The following is a 24,659-nucleotide window of genomic DNA, read 5'->3' on the forward strand; positions in this document are numbered from 1 at the left end:
TATATGTGTATGTATGTAAATATGAGTTTGGATGCAGTAGTAATATTAAACGAGGATAATTAATGAAAAAAAACAATAATAAAAATGATATAATAAAACGTAATGATAAATGTTATTTACCCTTGAAGAGGAGTGGTCGAGCATACGTCGTTGTGGAGGAGTTGGAGGAGGAGATATTGAAAAAAAGGACAAATCATCATCGTGGTGGTTAGACTCTTCTAAAAGAGGTAGTGTTCTGTGGGTGGTGTAGAATTAAGCAGGCCTATTAACTCTTCATAAACTTTAATCACACGCTACACAGCTACAATTTAGCTCTGCATTTAGCTTTCTCTCCCTAGCGTCTGTTGGTCCCATTAGCAGTGCCACAGTGCCCTCTACTGGTCATGCATGTAGCAGTATAAATAATGGAGTTAATGTACTAAAAGGCAAACTACATGAAAAAATAGACCAGTCGGCTTGTGTTCGTATCTCAGAAAGTTCGCATGTCGGATGTTCGTAAGTTGGGGACTTAGTGTATTCTTTTTTTTTTTAACCTGTCCTGTTGTGCAGATTAGTCATGCAGTATGAGTTAACTATATGACTGTTTTGCCAGAACAGTTTTGCATTACAGCAGGTGAGTCTCATATACTCCACCCGCTCCAGTTGCAATACAAATTCACAGTTAGAACATTGATAGATGGACGACAGACAAAGAAGAAAGAGAGAGAAGAGAGAAACGACAGTGTTAAGTCATATCATTGACTGTGATTGGAGTCTGAGTAGGGGGTATTGGGGAAGGGTTAAAGGAAGAGATAGGACCAAGATGTACAGATGGTGAGAGCATCCACTTCACCGCCAGTTTCTGTAGTGCTGGCTGGGCCAGATAGTCAGCTGATGCAGGAATAGTAGGGATGTAGTTGTGGGAACTGATTGAAGAATCTTGGGACTGGATATGGAGCCTAGTTGGAGAACCTAGGGATGGACAAGGAAAGAGAAGAGAGCAAGGTGATGTACCAGCAGACTCAGCAACAGCTATGGTAAAGGCATGTTTCTGTATCGTTGTTATTCCTTCTATGGTTACTGCCATTACTATTTAGTAATAATACTAATAATTTAATACCAAAGACAGACACAATGGTGATAACAATAAAAAGATAAACAGATTAAAAGATGCTGGAAGCATGCAGTCATGCATCCTTGTGAGTTAAGTTAAGTTAAGTTAAACTTTGTTGCTTGGAGCCGGTGGTAGTTCCCCCTGGGAGTGCCGTGCCGCGCCGCCCCCATGCTCCGGAAGGCACAGAGCGCCCAGACCATATCACCTCAGCCCCCAAGAGCGCAGGAGACCCTCAGAAATCTTGCCGCCCGGCAGCTCGACTCCCAACCCGCCGAGGGACCCACAGCGGAGTGCGAGGACGGGGCAGCCCGAGCAGGGAAGCCACCAGGAACGGGAAGGGCAAGGGCAGAGAGACCCAGCGGCTAAGCCGCTCCCGGCCGAGGCCAGCAGGCCCTCAGACTTGGGACCGCCCAGCCAGCGACACCCTTGAACCCCCACGGGTAGACCGCCTCGTGCCCTGGAGGCCAAGGCCCTGCCACATCCCCCTCCCTTCCCAGTGGAGGAGACAGAGCACCACCGCCACACGCCATGACTGTTAATGTGGGCGTGTCTACAATGCAATTAAAAACAGAGAGGGGGAGGGGCAGCATAGACAGCATTCTTTATTGTCAATCAATTAATTGATTATGTCCATTCTTAGTAGTTAACACCATTTAAAAAATAAGGAGCAGCAGCATGGAGACTAGTTTTACCAAACGGCTGTGCCCCAAACAACGTCGCTCCACTTCCTAAAATTAGCAATAACCTGCCCTGTGGCACCTTAAGCACACACCTACTCCATCATCCAAAGACCGGTTCCATGGATTGATGTTCTCACTCACCCCTCTGTGCCTACCAGGGTGCATATCCGGATCATGCCACTCTCAGGCCCGTAATAGCGAAGCATTAATCACCTCCTGTCGCTGCAGTAACAGGGACTCGCAGCCTCTTTTCCGCTGTATTTTTAATTTGACAATAAATCAAGGTGTGCTTTTGACAAATGGCTGTAATTACAAGAAAGACCATTACTTTGTATGGCTAGGCAAGTGTGTATGTGTGTACTGGCATGCGAGTGCACAGGTGTTTTAACATAAGATAAGTTAGCAAAGATGAACTACGGTGCGCAAGCATTCCGCCTTATTTATCTTTTAAAATTTGAAATAATGGAAGACATAAAACTTCAACTGGAAGCCAAACAGAATGCCCTGATGCCAAAGCAACGCGGAAGAAAATAAAATGTGTTTTTACATTCAAATCTTCAACTTAGGTGGATAGAAACAAGGCGTCTGCCATTACATACACTGTAATAACACATAAACCATAAATAAGTAAGTCAAGGCTTTGGCTTTTACATTTCACTGTTGTTCATAGCGCGGTATATTACAAAGTTTTTGAAAGCATTGCTGAGTCAAAGTGTTGTTAAATGGTAATAAAATAAACTGCACTGTCACTCAATAGAGTGCAGACCTCCACCAAGGCCAACCACTGTCTCTCCACAAAGTTTTTTGTAGTCAGCGATCAGGTCCTAGAATCCGGTGTAGGAAAATAAGCAGATGGCACTTTATCATTTTAGTACTGTGTGGGGATAAAAACACTCTAAATGGCAAATAACTTTCTGGCATGACACATTTTGATAGAATGCTTCACTAAGCATACACAATACTGAAAATAGATGGATGGATAGGAGCGTCCTGATCCACACCAACATTTAATGGGTTCTATGTTGCTGCTTTGCAACTGCCTGACCTTGAGGCAACATATGACCTATGACAACGTGTACGCTCAATGTCTTTGTACGATGTTTGACAGACTAAAGCTAATAACGGTGCATGCCGTTGACATGATTTGCTCCAACTGTGTGAGTGTGCATGCTGTGCTGCATGAGGACATGAAATGGTTGAAAACAAGGTGATCAAAAAGCTTTTTCTTTGAATTTAATGAATTTAGCAGACAAAAATAGTCAAGCCAAGTTTGCATGAATACATTCTTGTATGCGTCCTCCATCGTTTCACTGTTCTGTTTTGCCAAGAGTGTGTTAAAGGCATAGTTCGGATTTTTGACATGAAGTCGTATGACATCCCCTTCAGCAGGGTAGTGCATCAAAAGTGACTTACCCCGCCAATTGGTCCAGCGAGCTCGGTTGCTCTGCGAGACAAATATAGACAAATATAAAACAAATATAAGACAAATATAACGCAGAGCGATTTGTGAGGTCTGGTTGTTTTGAGGAGGCATTTTTGGGACGCAAATGTACTCTTCTGACCACATATTGTTATGAGAAGCCAATAATTAATTGGGCTCTTCTACAATTGGAGCATTTAGATGAAGTGGTATGAGGAAATTACCAATCTGTAGTTTTCTGTTGTGAGGCAATTGTTTCTGCGTTTCTCATTTTCATGAGCATTTTCATGTTCTAACAATATTTTCACTTTGGTTGTTGAAGTATACATTTTTCTTGTTGTTGGTCATTGCAAACTGAAGCGTGTTCGGCTCCACTCGGCGAGAGAGACACGTTCAACAGCCACCTTCCTCTGCATTTTTTGGTTGTTTCGTGAACTCTTCTCTTTATGATGAGCCATTTCGGTTATAACGTTACTCAGAATCCCTATTTGAAGGCTTTCCACAGCGCATGTATGCGGCGTTTTTGCGTTGACTTTACATGACTTCTAAAAAGTAGTGTCACTCTGACCATTAAAGCGTAATTCGTCATTTTTGTCCAAAATCAAAGGTAATGTATTTGCTTGTAGTGGAATCCTTGATCACGTGGAGTGGCATTGCGGCATATATTATTATTCTATCAGCCCACCTGCTGCTCGCTGTGTATGAATCAGCCAACAGGAGTACATCCTGCGTGTGCCAAAAAGCCCATCTGCAATCATCGGACAATTGGCAATCATTACATGCATGGTTTCTGCCTGCCTGTCTTCTGACTATGGTGTTTCCTGAACATAACATCCGCTTCCTTCCTCTAAAATTATACACGGCTCTGCATACCCTTCCTACCACGGGAAATAAAAAATGACATTTCTGATGCAAATTGCAGTACATGCAGTAACTCCAACAAACAGCACTCCTGGAATAAACTCCACATGTTTAATTCAACACAGGCTGTTCACTTAGAGACTTTAATCAATTAGTAACATGCAATTTATAATTGCAGCTTTGAAAGAATTTAGCAAGCACATTTTGGCAAGCACATATGAACTGTCAAGATTAATATTGCATTATTTTTACCAGATGTTGGCACATCTTGATTCTAAATCAGATTAATTTCAATGGGATACACACCCAAGTGGATCACCCAAAATTTCCTTTTTTTTTTAGGAAAAACTATATTTTTTACCGTGTTTGTCTTTGTACAGTATAAGGTAAACATGGGCAAACCTCAGTCACCAAATTACTTCTCTTTTACTATCACAATTATTCCAATAATGATAAAATGGTCATTACGGTAATCATGGGGACTATGTCACGGCAGCAGAGAGTGGGTGGGGGTTTGTATACAGAGCAGCTCAAGCCCGCGTGACGGAGAGGGACATATAAGCAACTGTACTCTCTGTCAAGCGTGTGGCGCATTTCTTGAAATGCTGCCTTTCAACTGTATTAAAGAGCAGCATTTATTTTGCAATGTAGCAAACTATACAGTACTTCCTGTGAATGCACACCATTTGGTGCTGGTCCGTTTGTATTTACTTTGCCAATCAGACTTCTCAGTGTAACATTGTTACACATTGCAATAATGCAAAGTTTAAAGTGCTCCTGAAAAAAGGGACCCAACCACAGATTGTATTACACTTTTACAGCTAAAGTAAGACATACTAGTCCAGATGGACGGTTAGTTAATGTAGTGCCCCTCCTGCGAAATTTTTGCCCAACCCTGGTCTAAGGGCTAAATCCATGTTAAAAAAAAAAAAAAAGTACCGTGTAGGATGCAGATTGGTAAATAGTACATTTCTTAAATTGCAAACATTGAACAGAATAATCTAAACACTGAATTTTTAATACACTGAACAGTTTCCGTACATATTGTTTATTTATAGTATATTCCTCCCCAGTTTAACAGGGCTTTTTTTTTTATTTCTGTTCACAATTGGTTTCATGTACAGCTATTGCTTCAGTAAAAAGTCACCTAACCCGACTTGAAGTGAAGTTGTAACACGTAGCACATGGATTCATATATATTTTTTTCATTTGCAGCAGCACAGGGCGGCTAACAAACAACCCACAAGGTTAGTTTTCATTCTCACCAACACCTCATTATTTTGTAGCCAGCACTCCGTTCCCTGCCTGTCACAGTTCCATGCAGTACAAAAAGTATTATTCAGATCACGAGTGTGAGTTGTGTTTTAGTGACGAGACATACGAGACTGTTTAGTGCTATTTTAGGATGCCGGTTCCTTCATGCTCAGACCACAGATCATTTCACTAGCAGCTTGTTTTTTTTATAAAGCTGCTTGTTAGCAGCTTGTTTTTTTCCCCCCCACTCAATAAATATTAAAATTTTATAATGGCTGGTCCTGTTGATTTTGCAATCTCAACTAAAAAGGCACTCGGTAGAGTGTAGACATCGTCCGAGGTTGTGAGATAGTGAAGTGTGTTCATAACACCAAAAACTTACTTCAGATGGAAAATACAAGAAACAAATGTTTATGACCCAAGCAGTATCGAGTAACGTGAAAATGTAAGCAATGCGGTAAATATGTAATATCCATAAAGTAAACAAAACGCAGCACAATACATTTTGATTTAATAATTGAGGAAAACTCAGCTGGATCAGCTGAACTTTATTTAGGAGTAATTTGAGTCATTAATTAAATTATTAGCTGGCTTGTAATGACTATTATGAAAGGTAAAAAACTGAATGGGTGTGTTTAATCATGGAGAATAACACCATGAATATAAATGTTTATTCTATATGCTGTAACAGTGGTCCTCAATAGGCTGCCCCTTTTTAAGAAGGGGGACCAGGATTTTGTCCATCCAGTCGACATGTGTTTTTCGTGGACTTGGCAAAGATATTCTACCGTGTTCCCTTAGGAATCCTGTGGTGAGTACTCCGGGAGCAAGTGCTGCCCTTGGTCACCGATTCTGTTCTTATCCTTGATGGACAGAATTTCTAGGCACAGCCAGGGTGTTGAGGGTTTTCCGGTTTGGTCGGTGCTGCTTTTTTCAAATGATGTGGTCCTGCTGGCTTCAAATTGGATCACTTCTCGACCGAGTGTGAAGTGACTGAGATGAGAATCAGCACCTCCACTCTCGCCCGGAAAAGAGTGGAGTGCCACCTCTGGGTCGGGGATGAGATCCAAGTTGAAGTTCCTTTGGGTCTTGCTGAAGAGTGAGAGAAGGATGGAACGCGAGATTGACAGGCAGATTGGTGGGGCGTCAGCAGTGAAAAGAGAGCTGAGCCAAAAGGCAAAGCTTTCAATTTACCAGTAGATTTACGTTCCTACCCTCACCTATGGTCACTAGCTTTGGGTCTTGACCGAAAGGACAAGATTGCGGGTAGAGCCGAAATTAGTTCCTTCCGTAGGACAGCTGGGTTCTCCCTTAGAAATAAGGTTAGAAGTGCTGTCATCCGAGAGAAACTCGGAGTAGACGCGCTACTCAGCTTAAGAGAAGCTAATAACTGCGGAGTTGTTAAGGGCACGTCCGACCTGCAGGAAGCCTCGAGGACAACCCAGAACACGTTGGAGAGACCATGTCTCTCAACTGGCCTGGAAACGCCTCCTCAACCAGGAGGAGCTGGATGAAGTAGCTGAGGAGAGAGAAGTCGGGGCTTCTTGTCTGAGGCTGCTGCCCCCACAAACTGACCTGGATAAGCGGAAAAAGATGTATGAATGGAGGGATGTACACAGGTATTGTTTCCAAAATGAAAATTTTAATCCATTTTGGTTTTAAGCTCAATATGCTCTGCTTTGGAAAATCGTCTCACAAAGAGTGAGTTTTTTTGAAGATTCCTTTTTTTTTTTTAATCAATAATGTATTCTGTTCTCAAATATGTTAAATTGTTGCGTTTGCATAATTGTCTTTTTCTTTCTCAAAGTGCTTTTACTCTCTGCTTTGCAATAAGAGCCTGAGCAATTGTTTGCTCATTATTTTCTTACATACAAGCACCAGTGATATTTCAAAATAGTACAACAACAAAAAGAAGCAACAGCTGCATACGCATAGATATTCTTTTGAGGCAAGCTAGAAAGTGTTGTTGCCTGAAACCTAGAAATGGACCATACAAATTGACATAAGCAGTTCGGTTCAAAAGCTTCATCACATGATAAAGCTTCTTCTTGTTATCTTTGACTGTTGGCTCAGAGCCCAGCAGGGCTTCCCAAGTGGCCAAAAAGTGCTGAGTAGCCGTGGGGGTCTTCAACCTGTATGGTGCTGCCTTCCTGAGAGCCTATCGATCTGCCGGAACTCCTGAATGCATTGCTTGGTGCCTCATATCACTTTGTCTGCTAAACGATGTTTGCTATTGGATTTGTGTGTAGGTGTGTGTTTGTGTGTGTGTCAGAGAGGAAGAGTGTGGACAGCAACAGTGTTTGATTGACAGCTTCGGGTTCCACTGCAGTTGGCAGCATGCATTGGCAATGATACATTCCCTCCTCTTTTAGGCAAAGAATAACTTACATAATATTAGCTTTTTGGGGAGTGCTTGTCATTGGTGCACATGAAGTTACAGCATGTTTGCACATTATATGCTCACATGTCTAATCTTTAAGCAGTGTCTAGTGCCATCATTTGGAAGACTACATGCAATTTTGCATCCTCACAGGCTCCGCCAGCTGTAATACAGACTATTGAGTGTGCATTTGCTTAAATTTGACATTCAAACACCTATCATTAAATGTAGTATTATAGTTTGGTTTAGTTTGCCATAGTACACATTTTCCTATTGTAAAGGAAGCCAGAATATCAAACCAATACTTGCACACTTTTCAGCAACCTTTTGTCGTCGGCAATAAGTCGGACTCGTTTCCAGTGAGGATTGAACTCTGCCAGGGCTGCCCTTTGTCACCTATTGTGTTCATAACCTTTATTGACAGGCACAGCCGGGACGTTGAGGATATATGGTTTGGTGGCTGCAGGATTGGGTCTCTGCGTTTTGCAGATGATGTTGTCTTGCTGGCTTCATCAGGCTGTGATTAGGCCTCTCACGATAATCGATAAATTGATTAATTGAACGATAAAAAAAAACAAAGTCCATAATTTTGCCGGCCTCGATGAATTGACATGTGCGTGTCATGCATTGTTTACCAGGTCTCTCTTTACCATACAGGCTGGATGACAAGAGGGTTCACTCTGCTTGTGTCTGTATGCTTTGGTTCTATAGTGGAATGAACGGAGAGAGTGAACCCTGCTGTCAGCCATTGTGAGTGGACAGAAAGAGTGCTAGCAGCAAGTTAGCAAGCAAACGCTAATGTGAATGAAGGTACAAAAGTGATGGTTTTTAAGCTGAATGCCACGGCCCCAGTGTGGAGGTGCAGCAGAGCCTTCGTCCCGGCAGTCAACGCTTACTGAGGTCAGGAAAGTAAATATAAACGAAACAGAGCAAAATGGTTTGCGCTCACAGACAGTGTCTCTCGCTACATTGCAAAAGAAATGCAATCTGTCAAAACGGTTGAAAACCCAATATTTTGGGAAATGTTAGAAATGTTTGACGGCCAGTACGAATTGCTTGGGAGAACGTACATGTCCATGTCACAAACAGCAATTCCTAAACTGTATAACCGAGTGAAAGAAGACGTGTTGAAGGGCATCAGAAACATTGCATTTAACCCGCCACCACAGATATGTAGTCCAGCACAAATATGACCCCCTACATTAGTTTAATAATACACGACAAAACTGCATATGTGTGTTTTTTTATTTGAGTGTTTCTCTTGCTTAACAGAGACAGGGTCTATTTTTTATTGTTTTTGGTTGTGATTGTGATTTTTATTTAAGTGCAATTTTTGCTAAAAGAGAGTTGTTTAATTTTATTTTCATTGGGATTTTTTGGTCTTTTGTTCGTTGCTTAATTTATTATGTTTGTTTGTTGAATTTATTTAAAAGCTTTTGACATTGCAATTAGAATGTTAAATACGCTTGAGGAGTTTTTTGCTTTTGGTATGATGTACTCCCTTTGTTATGGTATATAACGATATGTGTTATGTTATATCATTAAAGTTGTATAATTCATGAAAAAATCAAATGCTGTTAATATCGATTAGCGACAATAATTTGAAGGACAACTGAATGGAGTCCGTAGTTCTCGCCCAGAAAAGAGTGGAGTGGCATCTCCGGGTCGGGGATGAGATCCTGCCCAAGTGGAGGAGTTTAAGTACTTCAGGGTCTTGTTCACGAGTGAGGGAAGGATGGAATGCAAGATTGACAGGCACATTGGTATGGTGTCTGCAGTGATGTGGACTGTGCATCGGTCCATTGTGGTGTTGAGGAAACTGAGCCGAAAGGCAAAGCTCTCAATTTCCTGGTCAATCTACGCTCCTACCCTCGCCTATGGTCATGAGTTTTGGGTAGTGACCAAAAGGACATGATCCCTGGTACAAGCGGACGAGGGCAAGGAGCGCTGTCATCTGTGAGAAACTCAGAGTAGAGTCCTGTGCACTGAGAAGAGCCAGATGAGGTGGCTTGGGCATCTGGTCAGGATGCCTACCAGACAGCTCCCTGGGGAGGTATTCAGGGCACGTCCGACCCGTAGGAGGCCTCGGGGAAGACCAAGGAGAGCATGTCTCCCAGGTGGCCTGGGAATACCTCAGAATCCACTGGGGGGATCTGGCCAAGTAGCCAGGAAGAGGCAAGCCTGGGCTTCTCATATAAGGCTGCTGCCCATATGAGCCGACCTCGGATAAGTGGAGGAAGATGGGTGTTATGCGTATGCGTATGTATTTAGATTCCCTCATGGTGCAATGGGTAAGTTTGGTAAGTGACTTGTTGTGTTTGGTTTGTTTGTCACAGTGGGTGCATGAAAAAAAGAAAGATCAAAAGCTTGTCTCAGATTGTCTCTGACTATTTCCTGTGCAACTCAGGCTCATCACAGCAGTCATGTGGGCGTTTAAACCAGTAATGATCATTTTCATGTAAATTTAGATTTTGTTCAACATGCAGCCATCTGAGACAGTCACAGCCATGCTAAAGATGCAAATGTTTTTGGCCAAAGATGCCAGTGTAGACCCTGACTATAAATGATTGGCAAAATAAACACAGTTTGTGTCTATTTTAAGTCATTTAGTGTCCTCTTAATGCCCATTTATCCTCAAGGAATTTGCCAATTGATGTGGGAAAATCTCTTATTTGGTCATTGAATACAGGAAAACACAAATAAAAGGTCTTTTAATTAATTTCTGTAATTTGAGCTGAGTTTTGTCTCCCTTCCAATTTGCTGTCTCTCATGTGTTTTCAGCTGATTAAGGGAAACATTCAGTGACAATTGACAAAAATGGTGCAACTGGAAAGCTAAAGGACAAGAGTAGTTTAAGTAATTCACAGTATATTAGGTACATACATATCTACTGTTCTGTGATTCCAAGCATCAAATTAATGTGTGTGCAGTGTCACATAGGGATAGGCATGTCTTATTGATTCATTTAGCTATTTTGTCATGATGTCTCTAACGTTGCAATACTCTGAAGTGATGTTAATTCCCTCAAGCAGCAGCAGCAGACTTGGGAAGCCAGAGCATAATGAGGGATGCATAAAAGACTCTGAAGTTGCACACAGAAGCCTTCCAGCACTTCACAGTATGACAGCACTGAGTCCTCGTGGACTTTTGGGTTTTAAAGACTGGAAGCGTGACTGGGTCAGGGACATATTTTATGCTCTTGACATCAAACTTAGAAGTCATTTAGTGTACCACAGGCATATATACAAGCACTAGCCAAGTGTGATTACATATTTCAGAATGGAGGTCTTTCAGCGTTCAGGAAGGAGTGAAAATACAACATTTATAAGACAAGTATATTTGGAAGTAAGTGAAAAGCAGTGAGAAACAGTCTGTCAGCTGTCCCTTTCTTGTCCATTAAACCCGGGTCAGTCTATTTTCATCGTTTGATACTTTGAAGTTATTTAGCACTTTATAGGGCTTTTGTCTGTGCTTGCTTATATATAGTGTATATACCTATCTCTATCTCTAAATAATATATATATATATATATATATATATATATATATATATATAATTTATTTTTGCATGTTTGTTACACTTGATCAAATAAATGATCAAATAAATGTAAATATCAGTCAATGACAACACAACTGAACACAAAATGCAGTTTTTAAAAGAAGCCTTTTATGATTAAGGGAGACAAAAAATCTAAACCTCCATGGCCCTGTGTCAAAAAGTGTTTGCCCCCCACTGTTAAAACATAACTGAGATTTATTGAGATTTATCGTCTGGAAAAGGTTATCAAGCCATTTCTAAATCTTTGGGACTCGAGCGAACAATTATCCACAAATGGCCAAAACATGGAACAATGTTGAACCTTCCCAGGAGTGGCCGGCCAACCAAAGTGACCCCAGGAGCGCAGTGACGACTCATCCAAGAGGTCACAAAAGACCCCACAACAACATCCAAAGAACTGCAGGCCTCACTTGCCTCAGTTAAGGTCAGTGATCATGACTCCACCATAAAAAAGACACTGGGCAAAAACGGTCTGCATGGCAGCGTTCCAAGACCAAAACCGCTGCTGAACAAAAATAACGTAAAGGCTCGTCTCAATTTTGCCAGACAAAATCTTGATGATCCCCAAGACCTTTGGGGAAATACTGTTGTGGTCTAATCAGACAAAAGTTGAACTTTTTGGAAGGTGTGTCTCATTACATCTGGCGTAAAAGTAACGCTGCATTTCAGAAAAAGACCATCATACCAACAGTAAAATATGGTGGTGGTAGTGTGATGGTCTGGGACTGTTTTGCTGCTTCACGACCTGCAAGACTTGCTGTGCTAAATGGAACCATGAATTCTTCTGTCTACCAAAAAATTCTGAAGGAAAATGTCTGGCTATCTGTTTGTGACCTCAAGCTGAAACCAACTTGGGTTCTGCAGCAGGACAATGATCCAAAACACACCAGCAAGTCCACCTCTGAATGACTGAAGGAAAACAAAATGAAGATTTTGGAGTGGCCTCGTCAAAGTCTTGACCTGAATCCTATTGAGATGTTGTGGCTTGACCTTAAAAAGGTGCTTCATGCTGGGAAACCCTCCAATGTGGCTGCATGACAACAATAAGTGGGCCTAAATTCCTCCACAGCTACTAATGAATGAGAATTTAAGATGATCCATAAACAGATGGAATCGTAGTCACGGTTTAGAAGTTTAGTTATAGGTTTAGTTATAATGTCATTAATATATAAACTCAATGCTTGACGAAAAAATGTTAGCAATGAAGCATAAAACCAAAAAAACATTGTGAGGCTTTTTTAACAGATGTATATGTGGTAACCCGCCTGCTTCACACCGCCCGCTCTGGGGCTCGAACGAAGGACCTTCGTAATGGGAGATGAGAGCGCTGACCGCTCGGCCAAAAGCCCAGACTCGCGACCGCGCATTCAGCGCAGCTCTTAAGGTTGAGGGAGTAAGGTTTTTACCAACGTACACTTGAACACATCCGTCACACATGCATGCTGTACATTCTACCTGTCTTTTATTTATAAATTATTACCAACTTAGGGTGAATGGGATGTGTTTTCTGTGGGATTTGTTTTTTTTTTTTACGAAAAATCAGCACATTACTGGTTCCGTGAATGCTGAATAACGAATGTACTAGTCGGAACTACGACTAGTACTCCAGTACTAGTTTTATTGCAAGAGTCTGTTAATAAGTTGCCCTAAGACATTTTTAAAGACCCTTCAGTAGGTCCAAAACACTGCCGCGCTAGTCTTAACCACAACCAGGAGAAGAGATCATACTTCAGCCTCACTGTACCTTTGGAATTGAGTTAAAAATTATCTTTCTTACATATAAAATAGAGATCGACTGATATAGTTTTTTGCACGGCCGATACCAATTTTTAGTAGTATTTTTAGTAAGCCAATATTAATTTGCAGTAAAAGTGAAAATATTGGTTTCATATTATATGTTTCCATATGTAACATACAATATGCTTACATATATACAGTATTTCATATTAGGTTTAAAAAGTTTTCTATAATTAAATATATGGTTGGAAAGAAAAATTTTAATAACACAAACTATCATGGATTCCATGTTACTACAGGTGAAAAAATAGTGCAGTAGTGTTTGTGCTTGTAGTTAAGGAGGACGTAGTCACCAACACAGTTCCAATTGGTAAGATATGTTTTATGACACCCTTATTTTGTTTACACAGTTAAGATTACACTGTATGTGCCCAACAGCGCTCTTATTTTGAAGACCGGAAGTGTGCTGTATATATTGAGAATGTGTCTTGAACTTGAACTTGAACTTGAAGTTACATTAACAAGTGGTAAAACAACACTGCGTAAACACACTCATACAGCCCGAGTCGCAACTAACTAGCTAACTGAGCTGGCTTCATTCATGCACTGCAAGAGAAGAGTCTTGAAGGGGTTTTTTGCCAACTTTTGCCAGTGCAAACAGAGCCTCAACTGCATTAGAGCCAAAATAGCCCCGTTTTAAATTAATCTCTTTTGGCCGTCGGATTTAAAAAGAAAAAAGGTTGATGCCGATATGTGTCAAAAGGCAGAATATTGGCTGATAATATCGGCCCGGTCGATGATGGGTTGACCACTAATATAAAGCACTGCACGGTCAGGCATCAGCATATCTTAGAGAGCTTATAGTGCCATGTCAACCCAGTAGAACACTGCGCTCCCACAATGTACGCTTACTTGCGATTCCTAGAATTTTTAGAAGTAGAACTGCAGATAGAGCCTTTAGTTATCAGGCTGAGTCAGTCTGGCAGTGCAGATACCCTCTCAAAGTAGACTCAAAACTCACCTTTCTGCGAAAGCACACATTTACAGCTGACCCCCCTCTACTGATACGCTGATACAAGGATACACCTCCCTGTTTGTTGGACTAAGATAAAGACTCTCCTGTTTTCTCATTCATCTACCAGCTATCCCTCAACTCAATTTTTTCTATCTTAACCCAAACGGGGTCTGTTTAAGGTTTCTTCCCCAAAGGGAGTTTTTCCTTGCCTCGGTCGCCAAGTGCTTCAATTAGTTTCTCTTTTCATTTATGAGGAGTGTGATCATAGTGTGATCATAAAGTGCCTCGAGATAACTTTTGTTGTGATTTGATACTATATAAATACAATAAATACAATAAATACAATTGAACTGAATGTGCAGGGAACAAATTCATGATTTTATTGCTAATATGTTGTCTGCATGATCGAAGGTGGCAACAACTATACAGAATGTATCATATAGAAAAGGTACTAAGTTAACTGATAACAGATCATGAGAGACCATCTTCACATATCATTGGTAGATGTGTGTGGTCGACACTTTCCATATATACAGTATATATCACGCACACTTCACTCATTACATGAGGCTTTACATTGCAAGCAAGTGTGAAATGGAATCAGTATATCACTAGCTTTAGAGAATGCTGCGAGAAACTTGCAGGAATAAAATAGTCTCCATTCATTCCTTTAAAATGATGCTCTCAGCAATACCTGCCATTTTGCCATCCATGACACCAAATATCTGTCCTTCCCCCCTGGAATAAACTAGCCACAGTTTGTGTTACGATCACTGTTCTGTCAGGTACTCATCCAGCTCTGCATTTTGGCGGCTTTACTCACTTTTCCCTAGCACTTTAATTCCATACGATTGCAGATCTTTCACGTGTGAGCTGCAAAACACTTGGGAAGAGACAGTCATTGGTTCACAGTGTGCAATGGTGTTTTTTCCAATAATAATTTTCCAATATCTTAAAAAGCCAGGTGATATTTGGTACTCAAAGAGATGCAGAGATGCCGTACTCTGGTGATATCTTGTAGCCTACAGAGTTATGGTGTAAAGTTAAGAAGTAGGAGAGGTAAACATGAATAATTACCTTTGTCCTACTTGTAAGTATTTCAGTCCAGATGACAGATGGTAGCACTCGGCTTTGGGCCATGTACACTGCATTATTATTATTATCGCTGTTTCTAAAGAGAATAGATGTTTTACATTTTGAAAGTGTATACGGTGTTCCCACTACGCTACGTTGCGGTTCACCTTTCGCAGATTCGCTCTTTCGTTGTTGTTTTTTTTAAGTGCAATTTTGCATGGTTTTTTTTGTATCAACACGCATTGTGTTGTGCCTCCTTGTGGTGTATTAGAGTGATCTATCGGTGCTCTGTTGTAGGTTTTGGTTATTGTATTTACTACTGCTACCCTTTCAGGGTGTTGTATACTCATTTGAGAGTTGAAGAGTCTCAGTAAATATAGAGCCACAACAGTTCTGATTGGCTAAGGGAGAACCCACCCATTGTGTTCTGTGTTCGGATTGGCTGCAGACCACTGTCAATCAGTCTCCTTCGTGCAGGACTGCCTGTTTCCTGTTGTATGATCGCTCGCTGCTAGTGATCATACATGCTGAATAAAGGCAGAAGTTACAGGGCTGTAGGAAGCCTGGAATACTGTAAATGCATCTTTAGGTCATGGAGGACAACGAGGAGGAATATGTTTTAACGAGGATACAAAACTAGGGAAAGGCTTCTTGAGACGTCATCTGTACTTCTGTGAAGAAGGTGTCGGACGTTTCGCTCCTCATCCGAAGAGCTTTGTCAGCGAACTAACAAGTGCTGGTAGCCTAGACCTTAAATACAATACGAGTGGGTGGAATTGGTGTGCGAACACCCTCCTCCTATTGGTTCCTTACACTAAGACCGGGAGGAGTGGTGGTCTAATCCTCTCCTGCCATTAGCACCTCCGATAGAGGGAAGTGTAGCTCCCTGTAGTTGGGTATGAACGACTCTGATACTGGCTCGTTAGCATCTATTGTTCTGGCTCGGCCCAGGCTCTCCCTCATTTGCATGACTAAGAGCTGTGGGTTTCGGTCTCAGTAACCTGCTGAACACAGGGTCCAAATTAAACCTCAAACCACCATTCCGATTCAATGATGGGTTCTGTTGTTTGACAAAAATAGCTTCCTTTACTCCTCTTTCAAACCATCTGTTTTCTTTGGCCAAAATCTTGACCTCGTTGTCCTCAAAAGAGTGATTGGTTGCTTTAAGGTGTAGATGTACTGCTGATTGAGGCCCACTAGATTTGTCCTTGCGATGTTGATAAAGCCTTTTTTGGAGCATTTGCTTAGTTTCCCCAATGTAGTGCTCTTTGCATTCCTCATCTTTACATCTTTACATCTTTATCAGTAAAGATGAGGAATGCAAAGAGCACTCAAGAAGCCTTTCCCTCGTTGGACAACTCCTGTACGACTGAGAGCCTACACAGACGAGGATACAAAACTGTTACAGCCTAACGGCGCCAGGACTTGCCACGATCAGAGGAGTTAAATATGTGTGAGTCACTTAATTTCTTGTCTCCAATCTCGTAAGTTGATCATTAAAATTGAAACGAAATTTGAACTTTGAGAGTGTTAAACAAGAGAGAAATGTGATTCAATGTTAATGCCTGTATAACGTGTATGGTGAGGGATTTTACAGCCTTAAAACATATACAATAATTGTACAAAAATATAGTTGGCTACTTTGTCGATTTCACTTATTGCGGGCTATTTTGGAAACTTAACCCTCACGATAAACAAGGGAACACTGTCAACTCTTTTTTCATACCATTCATTCATTCAGCAATTTTCTACAACAAAACTACAGAGCAGACATCTACCAACAGTAAAGAAATGTAAACAAAAATAATAATTACTATTAGGTATAAGTATTATTATAGGTACTGTTTTGCATGTATATTTGTGTGTAAGAGTTTTTTTTTTAGTACCTGTGTAGTCCGTGTGGCGTAGTTGCGTGTTGTTGTGTGTTCCACATGTGTTTTATTGAAGTTGTGACCATAAAATAAGTTAGACAGTAAAATTATGGCTTTCAAAATCCATAAATTAAACAAATTGCAACATTGCAATGGAAAATGTAAAATATGTATATATAAACATTTCCTTGCTTGAGGGCAGATGGAATTTCTGTGCCAGGACTTCATATTATTCAATTCAAAGAACCTTGATTAATATTTACTGGACACTTTATTGGTATACCTGCAAACTGTGATATCCAGTGCTAGATAATATTCAGGCAGGTATTCATTTATTTTAACAATAATGTCTGCTCTTATGTTAGCACTCGTTAGATATGCGGCTATTGTAGTAGTTTTGAATGAAACTTCAGTGAATTATTTGTTGTCCATGAACCAACGGACTCCTCGTGCATGAGACACATGCACTGTATTTTCAACCCAAAACACCAAAAGGGCAATATCTTTAACCGGACAAAGCGCTGGTTGTGATAATGAGGGTCTGATTCACTGGGCCTTGCCTTTTGTTTGCATTTGTGGCCGTTAATGAGCAGCACAGAGAACGGGTGTCTGTTCTGCATCCTGGTAAACACAGGCATTAATAAACAAAGGTGTTGCAGCATGTCAGCGAAAATGCACTCAAAAACGATGGCAGATAAATGTTGCTAAACTTTGTTAAAATATTGCAAGCCCATGGTTAACTCTGTTGTTTATTTTTCTTGTTTTTGTCAAGTATTGTGTTCACAAATGACATAGTCAATGGATTAAACCACAGCTACGTTATTGCATGTAATGCTTCTTTCCGATAGATGGACATTGCACTGATTTAATTTAGCATAGAGAACATACACATGATTGCAAGTGTAAACTTGGAAATTAGTCACAGTAATTTAGCTTGGCTTGGTTCCAGCAATGTCGCCGCGGCATCTGGAGTTGCTGATATCCGTCGTCTCGGTATTGTGATGCAGCTGTGAATCTGAGGCCTCTGTATATTCATTAAATCATGCTGCAAAAAAGGAGGACAAGGATGGCGCAGAGGTATTATTTTTTGGTTCTTGAAAGTAAAAAAATGTAATAGATTTTATTGTCTACCTTTTATTTCATAGGGGAACCTTGGTTAGCGCCATTGATCTGTTCCAGAAGGTCGAAACCAAAACGTACGCGAACCACATGAATTTTTCCATAACAAATAATGGAAATCCAAGTCAGGAAAGTCAGGAAAGACAAAACACATTTTTACAGTTTTACAATTATAGTTTTACATGCAGAAACATTTGAAAATGTATATAAATACATATAGATGGGGAATGAAAGGAATAAATTAACATTTAAGGTTACTTTTACCTTAATTGAAGACGTGACTGGGGCTGCACGGTGGTCTAGAGGTTAGCATGTTGGCCAAGACCTGGGTTCGATTCTCCCTTGGCATTTCTGTGTGGAGTTTGCATGTTCTCCCCGTGCGTCCGCAGGATTTTCTCCAGAGTACCCGGAGAAAACCCTCTCACTCATGGGATAGACTCCAGCGCACCCATGACACTGGAAAGAGAAAATCAATAATCACTTGGCCAACCACTTTTGTTCCTCCGTCTTAAGCAGTTAACATAAACAATCACGAAACAATCAAGACTGCAGTCCAGAGAACTTCTTGGATGCCGAGGCTCACTGATCAGTGGACAAATAAATCCATTAGCAATGCACAGTCTTTAAAGACCATATTTACCACAACAAACAAAGCCTCTGTTTGTACATGGTGAGAGATTGCAATTTCTGATTGGGATTATGTAGTGTTTGTAGAGTTACGCTAAGCTGTTGGTGACTGAGCCACTTTGGAGACGCCAGCTTATCATAATCAACTTTCACAAATGTTTCAGATATTTATTCAACAAAACCTCTGCACCTCCACCGAGTATGAGTCAGTACTGTTACTTCACGGTGGTTTTGACCTTGCTTTAACATAATCTAAAACTACTTATGAACTACTAAATACATTTTTTTTACATTATTAGAGCCCTCTAGATATGAAACAACACCTCTATAGTCACAGTACCCAATATAGTTTATATCATCAGAGAAAATAAGTCATTTAAGACATTAATAAGACTGTGTGTGTGTTGCAATAAATTTATTGAGAATTTGTTATTGTGATTAGTATGTTATCGGTACTATTTGTGCCTGTTGTGTGATAATTGAAACCTGCAAAAAAAGCCTGTTTTTCTGGCGATCAAGAACAATTACTGACACCTAGTGACCATTTTTATGCTTGAGAGTGCTTAATTTTGGTTAAAAAAAATATGTACAGTAACATTTGCTTGAATATGCATGTTTTGACTAATTAGACTAGGCTGTATTCAACCACGAAACAGCATGATTTATTAAAAAAAAACGTCATCGAGTGTAAATTCGAAGGGCAATGTGTATGCATGTACAGTATATGAGAGAACATATAACATATAACCTCAGTCCTGGCCTCCTGATGCTGGTTACCTGTTACGTACAGGATCCAGTTGAAAATTCCTCTCATGGTTTTTAAATCGCTGAATGGTCAGGCTCCTTCATACTTATCTGACCTACTGTCTGTTTATGTTCCCGCTAGAACAATGAGGTCTAGCTCACAGCTCTGTTTAACCACTCCAACATCTAATCTTAAATCTTGGGGTGATAGGGCCTTTTCTGTCGCAAGTCCGAGAAATTGGAATGGCCTGCCCCGAAACATTACATCTGCACGACCACCGGCACATTTTAAATCTTTACTGAAATCTTACTTTTATGGACTGGCTTTTAACACAGGTTAACCTGGGCATTGTTTTTATTGTTCTCACTTTTTTATTAGCGTCATTGTTTTTGTGTATTGTTTTTACTGTATTTTCGATTGTGGGTTTTATTATTGGGTATGTTTGTGTAGTTTTGTGTTTTATTGGCTTCTGTACAGCACTTTGGGAGGGGAACTGCTGGAAATGTGCTATATTAATACATTTGACCTTGCCCTTTGCCCTTGTATGTCATCTTTTTCTATTTGAATACACATAATTACGTGTCCGAAGTGCATTTTAGAGGAATGAATTTAAGAAATGAAACTCCAATATTAATGTTGATATTAATTCGATTTAATCAACATATTTACACTCGCCGATAGTGAATTGTGAGAAAAACACAATGTGCCATCTTCAATTGAAAAAAAATACATGATGACACTTCCATTGGTAGAAAATGTGTCTATCACAAAAACATTACATTGACCAAGTCCCAAAGATCTACCTCCTACTATAAATATAGAAAATATACAGTATATATTTAATTTATAAAAAAGAGCATTTGTCGACATTGTCCATGTATATCAAGGGTGCACGCACGTTTTCAGGATGCAAGTTACAAGTAAAAATGATCTTCCTCTAACATCCATCCATCCATCTTCTATGCTGCTTATCCTCACTATGGTCGCAGGTGCTACATACAGTATACATACATACATATAGTATATGTGTGTATATATATATATATATATATATATATATATATATATATATGACCCTCAAGCTCCCAGGCCTCTGGTAGAGGACCCGAGCTTGAGATGAACACACACCCACCCTACCAGGGGAGATGGGGGGTGGATGTGGGAAGAGGTTTATATATATATATATACATATATAATCTAACCGGTAAACTTTGAAACTACTCTAGTAAATACTAATGATTAGTATTTCACATTCACTGTTTTAAAGTTTATAGGTAATCAAAGCAGTTGTTATCATTCAATAATTCACAATTCAATTCAATACGGCAATGAAGATAACTACACATACAGTAACCTGAGGACCCGTAATATGTAATATGTTTCATCATTTGCTATCTGACGTCACCGATATACAAGAAATGACAATGATGATGCAAAAGATAATGTAGCCGAAGTCAAGGCAACATATTACATACAGTATAATGTATATTAACCATACACTTTATACACTTTTCTCAGACGGGCATGAACATTTTATCACATTTCTCTCTTGTTTAAACACTCTCAAAGTTCAAAACTCCGTTTGACTTGTAATGCTCAACCTACGAGGTTGGACACAAGCAAATATTAAGTGACACTCGGGTATTTCACTCCTCTGACCGCGCCTCTTTGTCCTGGCGCGGCTCCGCTGAAGCGTTTTTGTATCCTTGTTAAAACATATTACTTCTGTCGTCACATTTTCCTCCTCCTCCTCCTCCTCCTCCTCCAACCGAATATGAATTTATTCTGTAACGGCGCCCCACAGCCGCATAACGCCCACCTACCTTCAGCGTGTCCAGAAGTCCAACTTTTTGTGCAATGGTTATCATCTTCTCAGGTTTCCTCCAACATTCCAAAAACATGCATGTTAGGCTAATTGGTGACTCTAAAATTGTCCATAGGTATGAATGTGAGTGTGAATATTTTTGTGTCTTTTTGTGCCCTGCGATTGACTGGCGACCCGTCCAGGGTGTACCCCGCCTCTTGCCTGAAGTCAGCTGGGATAGGCATATGCGCGACCCGAGCGAGGATAAGCAGCATAGAAGATGGATGGATGGATGGATATTATTAGGATTAGTATAAGGCACATAACTAAACTATTCTCAGACAGAATGCTCTGTGTGAGTAACCCAGCTATACTGTGAGTGACATGTTTTTGTGATAGACACATTTTCTACCAATGGAAGTGTCATCATGTATTTTTTTCAATTGAAGATGGCACATTGTGTTTTTCTCACAATTCACTATCGGCGAGTGGTGTTCTGCAGCAGAGTGCAGTGACACCATTCTTATTGGTCATTCTGTGAGGTTGCCTATTATGTCAGTGGGATGATGTGAATGACAACCTTGGTTGTGAATTCAACTTTTCAAGCTAAATAGGTATTGTGTTGATTTTTAGTTTATAGCATTTGCCAGCTGCTGCTTGTGGCATTGTGTGCATTTCCATAGCTATGGCACTGTGAAAAAATACAGCAGCAGTCATTTTGGCATCGTAAAACAATACAAAAAGTTTGTCTGTTCTGTGCAGTACTGTAATACAGTGGCCCCTTGCCATTTTGCTGTTCGAATTTCACGACTTCACTCAGTTTTTCAAATGTATTAAATAATGCATTTATTAAATAAATATGTTAAATAAACCATCCTGTTTTGCAGTTGAATAGGGCCTATTAATAGTCAGAAATCCAGTACGCACAATTAAGCTTTCTTTTTTGCCTAAATAAAATATTTCCAAGCATACAAATGGCCAAATGAAGTAAAATACAAATATAAGGCCTCCAAAAGACGTAGTATTATACACTGATCACTAGGTGTCAGTAATGTTACTGTAACATTCACTGGGACACACACACCAGAGCAACAGACTTGTTTATTGGTCCTCCCTGTAACTGGAATTGTTCTATGTTAAAAGTGTCTGGAACAGATTAATTGGATTCAATTTGTTTCCTAACGGAAACCTGGTTTCAGTTTCCGTATGGTTCAGTTTGAGATGGACCCTTTGGAACAAATTAATCACAAAGTTTCCACTGTATTTAAAATGTGTTTTTTTGAAAGCCTAGCTTGTAAAAATACTGATGATACTGAAAAGAAATATATGGCCATCGCTAAGCATTTTTCCAGGGTGCTTTGCAGCAATCTTTGGAAGTTTTGGCTTGAAGTGAACTTGAATCCAAAACTTCTGGAAACAAGTTGAAACACACATACACCATATTCTGTAGTTGCCTTCAGCGTGGGATTTTGGTGACCCTAATCCATGTTTTGATATTTCAACTGTGGGCTGGCACTTTGAACAGAGAAAGTGGTCGTGTTGGTGGTTAAGTGGGCTAAGTTGTGTTCCGTCATTGTCTGACTTCAAAGCTGCCGGCTCACCATGGTCTCTTCCAAAATCCTGCCCACCCTCCAAAACCTGACAACATTAGAATACCATCAAACACTCTGACTGCCTTTCAAATGCCACTCACACTGTTTGGCACATCAATTTACAGGCTCTAAAGAGTGTGTCTGTGTTATTGAAATAAATCCGAGGCTTGGAACGGGGAGGGAAATGAATACATCTCTCATGCGTTGGAAGTTCAGAAGTAAGAGCTGAATATTGAGACTGAGCTTTGTTTCCCTCGAGAGAAGCTTGTTGACTTTGTAGCTCTTACCCCATGTCCTGTAATTTTTCATTGCCTTCTTTTTGTTTCTGCTCATGCGTTACTATCGCTCACCATTTTCTTTCACTGTTCTTCCAGATGGTTGAAAACATTTTTTCCGGAGGGATGACTTTAAAGATTCTGCAGCTCGAGAGATAAAAGAAAGCCGACTAAACCGTTGCTAAGGTTAAGTGTACTAAATGACTGCTTTGATAGTGTTCAATGTATGCATTTTATTACTCCCTATACTGTAAATCCACCATGCATTTGATGATATTACGATAAAGGCACTACGTGAATGGATGAGGTGTTTAAAGTCATTGTTTTTACAAAACATAACGGTGGGAGGGGTTGGATGACTGACAAAACAAGTGGGTTTGAAATTCCAACAATGCACACACACCCCTCCACTGAAAGGCACGAACGGTTGCAGCAGTCACAGCAGTAAACAATTAATGGCTCATTACTATTTGGTTTAAATCAAACACCAGCGTTTGCTGTCTGGCAATAATCTGCAAAGGTTTCATTCCAGGCACTGGACTCTTCTTGTTTGATGATGTTTCAACTTTAATCCAAAAGGTGTCTCCAGTTGTACATTTTTAAGATGGAGTCTTCCTATTTATGTGTCTGGTGGGCGTGTCCTCTGGGAGTGGTAACGATAGGTATACTGTATACAAATACATACTGCAACACTCTAAAACCTAATGGCACAGCACTGAAGAGCAGTTTGTTTGCATCTCAAAAAGAAGGGACATTCCTTTGAGGACAAAGTGTCTAAATGCTGGATAGGGTGGATTGTTGGTTTGAAAGAAGTGGGAAAGAAGCCATCCCTGTCAAACGAGAAAGGCCCTCCCTAAACAGAGGAGGTTTGCACCAGCACTTATCTGTTTATAACAATGTCCTGTCATCCCCCAAAGATTGTTTTATTCCATGGGAAGAGTGGCCACTAAGAGCTATTGTGCCACCGCGCAGGCGAACGAGCGGTTGGCTGGCAAGATGGTCATTCACTGGCTACACCGGGTAACAACAACAACAAACCTATTGTGACCACGCCCTGGGACACACCCACTGGAGACATAAGTAGGGAGGCTCCACACTTCACATTTTGAACTGAAGAAGCCTTTTGGATTAAAAGTGAAATGTCTTCAACATACAAGAAGAGTCTAGTTGCCTTGATTCAACGTTTGCAGATTGTCATAACCTGCATGACTGAAAGTCTACACAGACATCTTAGTTGTACAGTAAATCTTTTGTGAGGGTTATATTCTGGTGTGCTGGGATCTATTGTACACATTTTCAGCGCAGTAAAAATGCTTCATTCGTTAGTCATTAGGCCAGCAACCTTTTTGAACCCAAGATCCCTGGTCCCGGCCATGAACCTACTCCAGCCACAAGTCTATTTGGCTTGTTGGCTTTTACTGTCACGGTCGAGCAATAGTGATTGAGGAGAGTCAGCCCTAACGATCTGTTTTGCCGCAGCTCGAACATCGTGGGGTGAAGCGAGCCGGTGTGGCGTGCGCTGGCATCGCCGGCCAGGTTTTTGGGACTGGGCTC

At 40.5% G+C, this 24,659-nt stretch overlaps 1 protein-coding gene across 1 annotated transcript in view; it reads left to right on the forward strand.

Moving 5' to 3' along the window:
* cdh13 (cadherin 13, H-cadherin (heart)) overlaps positions 1-24,659 on the forward strand; it is a 337,156-nt gene that overhangs the window by 103,853 nt on the left and 208,644 nt on the right. The gene's annotated exons all lie outside the window — the stretch shown is intronic.

This window comes from Dunckerocampus dactyliophorus, chromosome 5 (assembly GCF_027744805.1).
Source record: "Dunckerocampus dactyliophorus isolate RoL2022-P2 chromosome 5, RoL_Ddac_1.1, whole genome shotgun sequence".
In the NCBI taxonomy this organism is placed as follows: domain Eukaryota; kingdom Metazoa; phylum Chordata; class Actinopteri; order Syngnathiformes; family Syngnathidae; genus Dunckerocampus; species Dunckerocampus dactyliophorus.